Here is a 12,322-nt window from a genome sequence, read left to right as displayed (position 1 = left end):
CTTCCGAATTCTGAATCTTTCCGCTACGCCCAAATAGCTCATTTTTTAGCGACTTTGAATCGTACTTCTGACCTTTCTACATTCACACCTATGGAGCACCTTTGCAGAACCTTTGACAAACACTCAGGTTATCATATATCACATATTTATGGTTTATTATCTTCTAAAACCCAAAAGATAGTCTATATGCAAAAGTGGGAACAGGATATTGGTACTACATTAGAAACTGCTGAATGGAGCAAATTGATACAAAGTCCATCTAAGTCTTATATTAACACCTCTTTGATAGAGGCCAATTATAAGGTTCTGATGAGATGGTATATGGTCCCGGTGCGAGTAGCTACTTTTGTCCCGGGGGCGTCTCCACGGTGCTTTAGAGGATGTACCATGGATGGTACTATGTATCACATTTGGTGGTACATAGTAGGGGGTTGCCATCCAGGGGCCCTGGGGACCTAAGGGCTCCTGGGGACCTCTGGGCCCTTTAATAAAAAGAGAGGCCATTTCGTCTGGTGGTGGAGGTTCATCACACTATATTACTCACTGAAGGTGTTTTGCACATCATATGGACTGTTAATAGCGTTGCACCATCTGCTTTTAAAATTATACAAGGGCTCAGGATCACTGCTGTTATGCATCCCCTATTGTAACAAACTGTCATGGCTGACTTAGGAAATCTGAGCAACATGGCGGCCTTGCCCTTTCACACAACCATTTGAGGGGCTCAGTTTGCATTATCATCACACAGGTCCTCATTAATCCTTCAACAACATCTGCCAGGGAATGGCCACCGAAAAACTATTTCTGCTTGTAGACTGCCTGGTGCCATGAAAACAGCCATGTCATCTTAGTTGTCAAGCCATCCTATGCCAAGCTGTAAAAAGGCCTGCAGCTGGAACATTCAAGTGTTTTCATGGAAAAATAGGATTTGTAAGCCAAGCAAAATGAGGCATGTTCTGAAGTGCTCGGGGGAACAGAGCCAAATCCCTTAATAAATATAAGATGCCAGGTGTGTTGTGTCTTTTATATTAGAATGTAATCTCCACTCCAGATGAACCTTAAATAGAAGGCAAGTCTCCACAAAACTCCTCAAATAAGGTAATCCTAAATTATTTATGATTACTGGTGTTTAGTGACCAATGATTTACTTATAAAAGAGGCTAGTAAATACTTTTTTAAAAAACTATTGATCGCAGTCATGTGACCACAGATTCCCTTTTCTCTCTTCTTCCTGTCGGGGCAGTGGGTAGGATCTATTGATACTGAGCCTAGGCCCACGCTAATGCAGTTTGGGGAACCGCATGTGATTCAGACTACTATTTAAAAGTGTCTTTTGAATAAGCATTGCCCTCTTTTGTCTCAAGAAGCTCACTTACCAGCCAGCCTACAGCAAATCGAATTGTCCTGTCTAACAGTGCACGTTAAAACCAAGGGTTTAGTTTGCACACATTTACAAATATGCATACATTAGGGTGCCCTGAAGTGGCCGTGCAGCTTACGCATATGTAGCGCCTATGTAACAGTACCGGTGCTAGCTAAATTTATGTGTAGATCACAGTGTAGTTAAACTCTGATCCAGATTGTTAGTAGCAAATTGTGGTCTCTGTCTCAGCTTGGCTGTTCTGTGAGCCCATTCTGCTGTACTGGGGTGTTCTTCCAGCCCCAGTGCTGCAGGTGGCAACAGTGGATTCAAGGTTTGGGTGCTCTTTCCAGCAGCCAATCACGGGGTTTGTCCCCGCTGTGCATGCTGGGGAGGGGTATTTATGGGGCAGACGCCATTGGTTCGGGGTTCTTTCTTCGTCGAGTGTGGCACCCACCTTTAGGGTGGCCACATCATGGCCCCCCCGGCGCTATGGCCTACCTGTCCGGGGCGTGCGTGCCATGCAGTGTTCCTGGTTCCGGGGGCCATGCTGACCCGGAGCATCTGAACAGCAACGGGGACCCAGTGAGTGACTGAGTTCCCATTATTGAAGGTCCCAAGCTGTACTGCTGTTCGGTGGGGAGTCGGTCTGAGGAGCGCCATTGAGACGATGACATTGGCACATGCAGGGGACAGGGGATATCTCCTAAACTGTGCAGGTTTAGGAGATATCCAGGGTAGCTACAGGTAAGCCTTAATATAGGCTTACCTGTAGCATGAAGTGCTTGTAAATGGTTTACAACCACTTTCAGGCAGCCCTAATCCCATAAAAGTTGGGTGATTGATTCCCTTGTAGCTATACTTTGAGGCAGGCTGGAACAATCTTTTTTTAGTCCTCATTCTGAAATAACATGGCATCAGAAGAGGTAGGAGCAGAGCTGGAAGCAACTCTGCATCCACCCCAAACTCGGTAATCCATGTCTTTATGGACCTTGCTTTGTGCACTGGTGCGCAATCATGTTGAAACAGGAAGGGGTCATCCCCAAACTGTTCCCACAAAGTTGGGAGCATGAAATTGTCCAAAATGTCTTGGTATGCTGACACCTTAAAAGTTCCCTTCACTGGAACTAAGGGGCCAAGCCCAACTCCTGAAAAATAACCCCACCACATAACCCCCCCTTCACCAAATGATTTGGAGGGGTGACCCAATACTTTTGGCAATATAGTATAGATCAGCATTTTTGGGTTAGAGGAACTTCAACCGATAGAACACTTTTGGGATGAATTAGAGGGGAGACTGTGAGCCGGGTTTTTTCGTCCAACCTCAGTGCCTGACCTTCTGTGCTTCTGGAAGAATGGTCAAACATTCCCATAGATACACTCTGGACAGTCTTTCCAGAAGAGTTGAAGCTGTTATAGCTGCAAAGGGGTGGGCCAACTCAATATTAAACCTTATGGACTAAGAACGTGGAAAAATAAATCTAACGTGGAAAAAGAAATCATGAGTCCATATCATGGACGCATGATTTCTTTTTCCACATTAGGGCCCAGATTCACGAAGCAGATACGACGGTGTATCTCAGATACACCATCGTATCTCGGATTTTTTCTGGTCCTATCTATGCGCCTGATTCATAGAATCAGATACGCATAGATAGGGCTGAGATCCGACAGTGTCACACTGTGTTACACTGTCGGATCTTTTTTTTGAATTAAAAATGGCGCCGGGGGCGTTCCCGCTGATTTACACTGAATAATATGTAAATCAGCGAGATACGCGAAATTCACGACCGTACGCGGACCCGACGCGGTGTTCTTACGTCGTTTCCGTAGCGCGGTACCCGTCGTATACTTACCCCTGCTAAAAGCAGGGGTAAGTATTGTTAAGTATGGCCGTCGTTCCCGCGTCGATTTTGAAATTTCCTACGTCGTTTGCGTACGCCGATTCACGAACACGCGCGTCGCAAGTCTAGATCACGTCGCAACCACTGACGTCCTATTGACGTCAGTGGGAGCAATGCACGCCGGGAAATTCCCCGGACGACGCATGCGTATTTAAATCGGCGCGGGAGCGCGCCTGATTTAAATATGACACTCCCCTAGCCGCGGAATTTGAATTCCGCTGGGGGATTTAGGATCCGCCGTCGCAAGTTTGGAGGTAAGTGGTTTGTGAATTAGCCACTTGCCTCCTAAACTTGCGGGAGCGGATCTTAATTCACGTAGAACGAGCGGATCTATAGATCCGCTGATCTATAGATCCGCTGATCTACGTGTAGGAATCTACTCATACATCTAGCATTTTTTGGCTTTTCAGGTGCTGGACTATATAAGACCTAGCCCATTTTGGGCATTACATCACGGCATCTCACCGGTGCCTGTTTGCAAGATAGAGTGGATATTGATGCATATATGTAACCTAATTCTCTTTCCCAACAGGGGGCAGCAGCCCAGTTATTAGCACATAGTGTACTATCTGTGATTTATTAGTATCATAAGCGTTTATCTGACTTTGTTACCTATGTTTGCATAATTTTCAGTCTGCACATATAGCCCCCTCCCGTTTCTGGGATTGTCTTACTCTCACAGTTTGGGTTGCATCCAAGCTTTGTCCCTGTCCCCACTAGTGGGCAATTTACCAATAGGGTGCTTAGTGGACAGGAGCATACCCAGGCAGCGCCACCACCCCAACTTCTATACCTACTATGACTCGATAACTGTTTCAATAAGAGGACTATTTAATACTTTCAAATACGCTCACAGGATTACAGTCGTTTATATAGTTCACTATGTTTTATGCTAAATGTCAGGATCAGTATGACTACATGAATTTGTTTTGTGTTGCACATTTACATTTTCCAGTTGGAATTATAAATCTAAGGAGATCCATATATCTTTTTGATACTTACTGTATACAAGACTTTTACCATACAAGTTTCTTCAGATGATATATCCCTCTTAACACTGCACGTAAGGCCTCGTACAGACGAGCGGACCTGTCTGATGAAAACGGTCGGCAGACCGTTTTCATCGGACATGTCCGCTGGGATCATTTGGTCTGATGGCTGTACACACCATCAGACCAAATTTCCTGTGGACTGACGACGCGGTGACGACGCGGTTACGACGCGGTGAAGTGGCGGCGACAATGACGTGGCGACGTGCGCGAACGCGGAAGTTCAATGCTTCCACGCATGCGTCGAATAACTTCGACGTCATGCGCGGGTTCTCGGGCCAGCGGACATGTCCGATGAGTCATACTGACCATCGGACATGTCCGGCGGACATGTTTCTTAGCATGCTAAGAAACATTTGTCCGCTGGAAACCTGTCCGGTCAGCCGGAAAATTGTCCGGTCGGCCCTACACACGACCGAACATGTCCGCGGATCAGTTTCAGCGGACATGTTCGGTCGTGTGTACGAGGCCTAAGGGTAAAGATTATCTTTTGTAAACCACTATTGGCACTTATACAAAGACAGTGTGGTTGTACCTTTCTAATACATCTTGTAGATTGTTGAAGTTCTTTTGAAGCACATGCAAGAAAACCTTGACAGCATATTCATCTTTTACTGCTGGTCCATGATAAGGCATCTTCATTTTATAGCTGCAGAAACTCTTCTTGATGATCTCTTGTATTTGGATTTAGAAGGATTGTTCCAACTTCCATTATGCTGCGTACACACGGTCGGAATTTACGACAACAAATGTTTGATGTGAGCTTGGTGTCGGAAAATCCGACCGTGTGTACGCTCCATCGGACATTTGCTGTCGGAATATCCGACAACAAATGTTTGAAAACTTGTTGTCGGAAATTCCGAGCATGTGTACACAATTCCAATGCACAAAATTCCATGCATGCTTGGAATCAAGCAGAAGAGCCGCACTGGCTATTGAACATAATTTTTCTTGGCTCGTCGTACGTGTTGTACGTCACCGTGTTCTTGACGTTCGCAATTTCCGACAACAATTTTGTGACTGTGCGTATGCAAGACAAGTTTGAGCCAACATCCGTCAGAAAAAAAAAAATGGTTTTGTTGTCGGAATGTTCGATAGGGTTTTTTTTTTAAGCATGGTGCATGTAGTACTTTGGCCCCATTTATAGGAATCTGGTAATATTAAATAAGCTTAGGATAAATAAAATAAAAAATTCTTGCATCATCCTAACCTTTTATTACCGTATTTCCCAGTGTATAAGGCGACCGGGCGTATAAGACCCCTTAATTTCACAGATTTTTTAAAGATTTTTTTCCTGTACTCACCGTATAAGACGACCCCCCTTCCAAGGCTTCCGACGCTTCATATTTCTTCCTTCTGGAGCCATATTCTTCATTCTTGCTGGAGCCATATTCTTCTTCCTCCTTGCTGGAGCCAATCACAGCAAGCAATGTATTCTATTAATGAACACAAAGCCTGCTTGGATTGGCAGAGGCTGTAACATCATCAGCCCACGCCTCTCTGACTCTTAGAGCCAATCCGAGCAGGCTACTGTATGTAGCTTGCTCGGATTGGCAGAGGTTGTGTTGTCAATCGGTCTGGAATAGAAGTCTTCCAATTGGGTTACCTTGGAGAGATTTCCTCTCACTTCCCGTTGTGTCTCAAGAAGTGAAGAAAATTCTGCCTAACGGGACACAAGAAAATGCTTCTTCTATCCACCCTTCTCTACTCTATCCCAAAGCAAAAATAAAAACGTTGTTTTTTAAAGCTATATTAAAGCAGAGTTCCAGCATGTATTTAAAAAAAATTAAAGCCAGCAGTTACAAATACTGTAGATGCTGACTTTTAATATAAGGACACTTACCTGTCTAGGGAGCCCACAATGTTGGCACCTGAAGTAGATCTGTCCATCAGCTCCAGGTGCAGGCGCTGGCATCCTTACTAAGAGAAACAGGTAATGAAGCCTTGCGGTTTATCAGCCTATTACCTACTGTGCATGGGCGAGTAATGCCGCGCTTTCTGAATGGTCCCGCCGTCTTCTGGGACCTGTGTGTCTCCCAGAAGGCAGCAGGGGGGAAGGAGGAGGAGCCATAAATGATGTGGGTCACTGTGTCGCCCGTGTCACCTGAAAGCAAATACTTGGCCTAATAAATAACTCATGGGGTTGGGAGGATTAAATTATCCAAAATGTCTTGGTATGCCGACACCTAAAGAGTTCCCTTCACTGGAACTAAGGGGTCAAACCCAACCCCTGAAAAACAACCCCACAGCAAATTCCCCCTCCATCAAATGATTTGGACCAGTGCACAAAGCAAGGTCCATAAAGATATGGATGAGTGAGTTTGGGGTGGAGGAACTTGACTGTTAGGGTCACAGATAGTAATAAAACCTGACAAAGGGTCAACATTTTCCCCATCCAATTCAAAATTTGAAAAAAAAAATCTTGCTGAACTTGAACTTTTAAGCAGCAAGGAAAACATATTAGTAGGTCTAACTAGCCATGTTTTGAGCATACATTTGTTTACTGCCTGTGTTTCATGTGCTTACATATTTTGTTCTAGGAAAGAGTCCTTCTTTCCCACCTCAGAAGGTTGGGATGGATGGATTTTATTTTGCTCTGCTCCCCTGCTGAGTTCTTGATGACAAAGCTAACTAAAATTCACATTTCCCAAGAGTTCCCACATATGGTCCTCAGATTATTTCTTGTTCTATAGATGAGCCTGGGAGAGTTCATTGTACAGGCAGTCCCCGGATTACAAACAAGATAGGGTCGGTAGGTTTGTTCTTAAAGTGGTTGTAAAGGTTCATTTTTTTTTTAAATAACAAACATATCATAATTACCTCCACTGTGCAGTTTATTTTGCACAGAGTGGCCCCGATCCTGCTGTTCTGGGGTCCCACAGCAGCTCTCGCGGCTCCTCCCCACAAAGCAGGCCTGGATCCAGGAGCGCAGTGACTCAGAGTAGGGCCCCCATGACTGGGTTATCAGTGAAAATTAACCATTGGCTGTGAGGGGTTGAGGGGGAGGAGAGAGGAGGTCATAAAAGGGGCTGTTCCCGCCCCTGGGCAAGCACAGTGAGCTGAAAAGTTCAGAGCAACAGGTATGTCTGACCTTGCTGCTATTTGGGCCCAGCTGCAGGCTGAAGCAGCTGCCCATGGACCTGACTGGCTGCGGGATCAACTGCGGCCCATACTGGGGGTTGCTCCCGCACCAGCGAACGAGGGGGGACGCGCGTCGGCACGAGCTCGCAGGTCTAGGCCTCCGGAGCGCTTTTCTCCGGATTCGTCCCCAAGAGCCCAGCGTCACTTTGGGAATCCCGATCCTCGGGCCCCTCCGGGCCCCCCCGCGAAGCGTGCGGCCAAGAATTCTGGGGGGGGTCCGGGAGGAATCCCCAGCGCGGACGGGGTTCTGCGAGTCTGAAGTTGCGGGCCCCGCCCCTCGCGTTGTTACGCGGGGGTCGGCGCCTCTGCGGGGGAGACCTAGGAGCACGACCGCCAGGCCAGACACCTCCGCAGCCGGCGGCGTGTCTCCAGATGTGGCGGTGGCGGCAGTGAACTGCGTGGTAGCGGTCGACGGGGCTGGGGTCCCACCCCCTGGCCCACGGAAGGCGACGGCGAAAACGGCGAACGGGTCTGGCGGGCGGTCGGACGCCAGGCCTGCAGCCGCCAGGGATCCTTCCCCTGGTGAGTTGTCGGAAGTGTCGGATGAGCCTGCTACGCTCCGGTCCGAAGGGGAGCTTTCGGAGTCTGATGAGGAACCACCCCCCCGGCGGGGGGCAGCTGCGGTGGAGGTGATCGGGTCGGCTAGTGGTTCTAACCCTAGGCAGCCGGGTAAGTCAAATTCACCTTATTCTCCTGCTGTGCATTTGAATGTGGGGGGGCAGAGTGGCAGTGGGGGGGTAGGGGTGCCCGGTGTATTTCTGTCGGCGGGGGGCGGGTCCCTGCCCCCTGGCAATGTGTCAGGCGGGGGGGGGGGGGCGGCTGGTTTGGCGGGGGATTTGCGGGTTTCTTGGCGTGCATGAAAGAACTGGTGGGCAGGTTTGAGAGCGCGGGGGGGCGGCGCCAGGTCCGGCGGCGGCATGGGCGGCTTCCGCGGGGGGGGCCGAGTGTGGTGGTGGCTCCGACGGCGCCGGCGGCTCCGCTGGTGGTGGCAAGCTTGCCCCCGCCGGTGGTAGCCCCCGCGGCCCCGGCCGCTACAGCAACCTCAACGGCTCCACAGGCTGGGGACTCGGTGACTCCCCCGGTGGTGCCGCCTGTGGTGGCTCAGGCCAGTGTGGTGGCTCCAACGACGGCAGGGGATGGAAAAGGGGCCGGGGACACTGCTGCCAGGCAGGAAATTATCCGCTTGGCAGATGCGGCGAAATGTGAGATATATCTTTGCTATGAAGCATCTCTAGGGACTCATCTCAAGTCTGAAGTCAGGGGAAAGATCTGGAAGGGTGAGTATGTGGAGATTTTTTCTTTGCTCCCGTTAGAAAAATTTAATTTGGATAGGGGGGAAACCGGACGAATCCAAGAAAGAGGAAGAGGAGAGGCGCAGGTACCGGCTGATCCCGCGTACGTTCGCCAATTGGTTACAGGCATTTAGCATACTGGCATGTGTAGTGGGGGAAAAGAAGCCGGAATGTTGTTCAGGTCTGTTTATTTACCAGAATGCCATTGGGGAGGCTCACAGGGTGTATGGGGGCTCGGCGTGGCTTAGGTACGACGAACAGTTTAGGCAGAGGATGGCGGTCCGGCCTGACCTGCGTTGGAATCAAAAAGACATGAACTTGTGGTTATGCTTGATGACAGCGGCCAGGGCTCCAGGGCAGTTATTTCCAGGGGGGGCCGGGGGTTCCAGTTCCCAGGGGCAACCGGCCGGCAGAGCAAAAGGGGTGTGTTGGCAACTTAATGCAGGCTCTTGCAAGTTCGGGGGTGCCTGTCGGTACAAACACGAGTGCTCGGGCTGCGGTGGCTCCCACCCGCAGTCCAAGTGTTTTAAGCAGAGCAGGGGCCGTACCGGGGAGTTTGCTCACAAGAGGGACGACGCCGGTGAAGGTGGAAAAGATGCGCCCGTTTCTCGGCAGATATCCGGATAGAAGGGCGGCGGCTATGTTGGAGAGGGGTTTTTCAGTGGGGTTTTTGATTCCGTGTGAGCTGGGGGTTGTTCCCCCGGTGCCACGAAATTTACGGTCTGCGTTACTTCATCCGGACGTGGTTTCGGAGAAACTGAGAAAGGAGGTGGCTCTGGGGCGCATGGCAGGTCCTTTTGGGGTAGCACCTTTGGCGGACTTGGTGGTCTCTCCGCTGGGGGTGGTGCCCAAAAAAGAACCTAACAAGTTCAGGCTAATACACCATCTGTCGTTTCCGAAGGGTGGGTCGGTCAATGATGCCATTGATCCGGAGGCTTGTTCGGTCAGTTACACATCGTTTGATGCGGCGGTGCACTGGGTTAGGCGATATGGGCAAGGGGCGTTAATGGCAAAGACGGATGTGGAGGCGGCATTTCGGCTGCTGCCGGTTCACCCGGACAGCTTTAGGCTGTTGGGATGCCACTGGGAAGGACAGTTCTACGTTGACCGGTGCCTTCCCATGGGGTGTTCTATCTCCTGTGCGTTCTTTGAAACGTTTAGCTCTTTTTTGGAATGGGTGGTGCGGGACGTGTCGTGAGTGAATTCGGTTATCCATTATCTGGATGACTTTCTGTGCGTAGGGCCGGCTTCTTCCAGGGTGGCGTCAGTGCTCCTGGCCACCCTGGAACACGTGGCGGAGAGTTTTGGGGTTCCGCTGGCCCCTGAGAAGACAGAGGGGCCGCGCACGGTCATGACTTTTCTAGGGATCACTTTGGATTCCGAAGTCATGGAATGCAGGTTGCCAGAAGATAAGGTAGTGGCGCTTAAGGCTGAAGTAAAGGGCATGGTAGGGGTGCGCAAAGTTCGACTTAAGGAGCTCCAGTCATTGCTGGGGAAGCTGAACTTTGCGTGCCGCATTTTGCCAATGGGGCGGGTTTTTTGTCGGCGGCTGTCAGCTAGCACAGCGGGGGTGGTGGCTCCTACACATTATGTTAACTTACAAAAAATACACAGAGAGGACCTACGGGTATGGCATTCATTTTTGGAGGAGTTTAACGGGAGGGCTTTATGGATGACGGGCCCTGTCAGCAATTTTGACTTGGAGTTATACACGGATGCTGCGGGGTCCACAGGCTTCGGAGCTTTTTTCCGGGGCAGGTGGAGCGCGGGCCCGTGGCCGGTCAGCTGGGTGGAAGCAGGGTTTACAAGGAACCTGGTCCTGCTGGAATTGTTTCCAGTGGTTCTGGCGGTGGAACTGTGGGGGGCAGAGTTTAGGGATAAAAAGGTGAGATTTCACTGTGACAACCTGGGAGTGGTGCAGGCGATTAACCGGGTGTCGGCATCCTCGCCACCGGTGGTGCGATTGCTGCAACACCTGGTGCTGAGATGTCTGCAAAGGAATGTATTTATTCATGCAGTTCATATACCGGGAGTGGAGAACGTCATTGCTGACGCCTTATCTCGTTTTCAGTGGGACAGGTTCCGAGAGTTGGTGCCGGGATCGGCAAAATCAGAAGATGGCGGGTTTGGCGTTCCTGTTCAAGTTGCGGGGTTGCCAAGATTTCACCAAGGATTTTTGGGTTAGGCAGGCGCTCAAGGGGTATAGGAAAGCTCGTATGACCCGGGATGTTAGGCGCCCGGTTTCGTTCTCGGTGCTGCAAGGTTTGGTGGGGCAGTTGCCGGATATTTGTTCCTCGGAGTACGAGTCAGCGTTATTTAAGGTGGCATTCATATTGGCGTTCTTTGGGGCCTTCAGGATAGGGGAGTTGGTGAGCCCATCGAAGAAGAGGCCCGGCGGCCTGAGTTATCAAGAGGTAAGTTGTGGGCGAGACAGGGTGTCGCTTTGGCTGCGCAAGTCAAAAACGGATCAGATGGGAAAGGGACGAGAGGTTCTACTATTTGCCCTGCCGGGGTCTACGCTGTGCCCGGTGGGGGCGGTTCGGGCGTTTCTTGACATGCGCCCGGGGGCAGAGGGTTCCTTTTTGATACATGGTGATGGGTCCCCCCTTTCCAGGTACCAATTTGTTACCATTTTTAAAAAAGGGCTCCGTGCGGGGGGAGTGGATGAGAAAAGTTTTTCTTCTCACTCCTTCCGCATTGGTGCGGCAACTGAAGCACATAGATTTGGGAGTAGAGGTGGTGAAGCAAATCGGCAGGTGGGAATCTAGGAGATTTAGGAGCTACGTCCGCCCTCATCTGTTGGATAGTTAATCCCTGATAGGGAGGAGGGGGGGGGGGGACAAGTGCATGGTGTGTATCATGTTTGAAATTTGGGGGTCAGTGTGTTGGTGTGCTGTGAGTTACCCGGTTCTTTCTTGTATATCTTTCTTTCAGATGGTACCCCGGCCTTGGTGTGGATCCTGGGCCACTCAGATGTAGTATGGGGAGCAAGGCGGGCTGATGTTAGGCCGGATGGTCGGCAACTGGGCTTCCCAAGGGAGGAAGCCTGTGTGCGCTGGCTGGGGGTCCCGGGGATGCTTTGGGGCAGAATGGTTCCTGAAGTGCATCGTTTTGCACGGCTGGACCGGCCTCCCGATGTACTATTGTTACATGTCGGAGGTAACGACCTGGGGGTCAGATCGATGCTCGATGTCACCAGGGATATTAAGTTTGATATCCTAAGGTTGAGGACGGAGTTTCCGGGTACGGTTATAGTTTGGTCTGACATTGTAGCTCGGACCGCATGGAGGTTAGCAAGGTCAGTAAGCAGGATCAACTGGGCCCGAAGGAAGATCAACCGGGATGTGGGCAGGTTCATGGCTCGGAACGGGGGGCTGGTGGTGCGCCACATGGAGCTGGAGGAAGAAACATGGAGGTATTTACGAGGGGATGGGGTGCATCTCACGTCAGTTGGGATAGACACGTGGTTCTTGGGCTTGCAAGACGGGATTCAGAGGGCCATTAGTGTGTGGAGGGGCACCCAAGGATAAGGTTTTACCCTTGGGTGCTGTGGCGTGGTTTTGGTCTCTGCGGGTG

The 12,322-nt window shown here is 50.3% G+C and overlaps 1 protein-coding gene across 1 annotated transcript in view; it reads left to right on the top strand.

Moving 5' to 3' along the window:
• The first annotated feature begins 1,079 nt into the window (after window positions 1-1,079).
• Window positions 1,080-12,322, top strand: part of GNGT1 (G protein subunit gamma transducin 1) — a 90,199-nt gene continuing 78,956 nt past the window's right edge. Inside the window, exon 1 of the mRNA XM_040352327.1 lies at window positions 1,080-1,098. The gene's annotated coding sequence lies outside the window, so the exon portion shown is untranslated. The remainder of the gene's footprint in view (window positions 1,099-12,322) is intronic.

The sequence above is a fragment of the Rana temporaria genome, chromosome 5 (genome assembly GCF_905171775.1).
Source record: "Rana temporaria chromosome 5, aRanTem1.1, whole genome shotgun sequence".
NCBI lineage: Eukaryota > Metazoa > Chordata > Amphibia > Anura > Ranidae > Rana > Rana temporaria.
The sequence above is the reverse complement of the archived record's forward strand: the minus strand, read 5'-3'. Positions and strand labels throughout refer to the sequence as shown.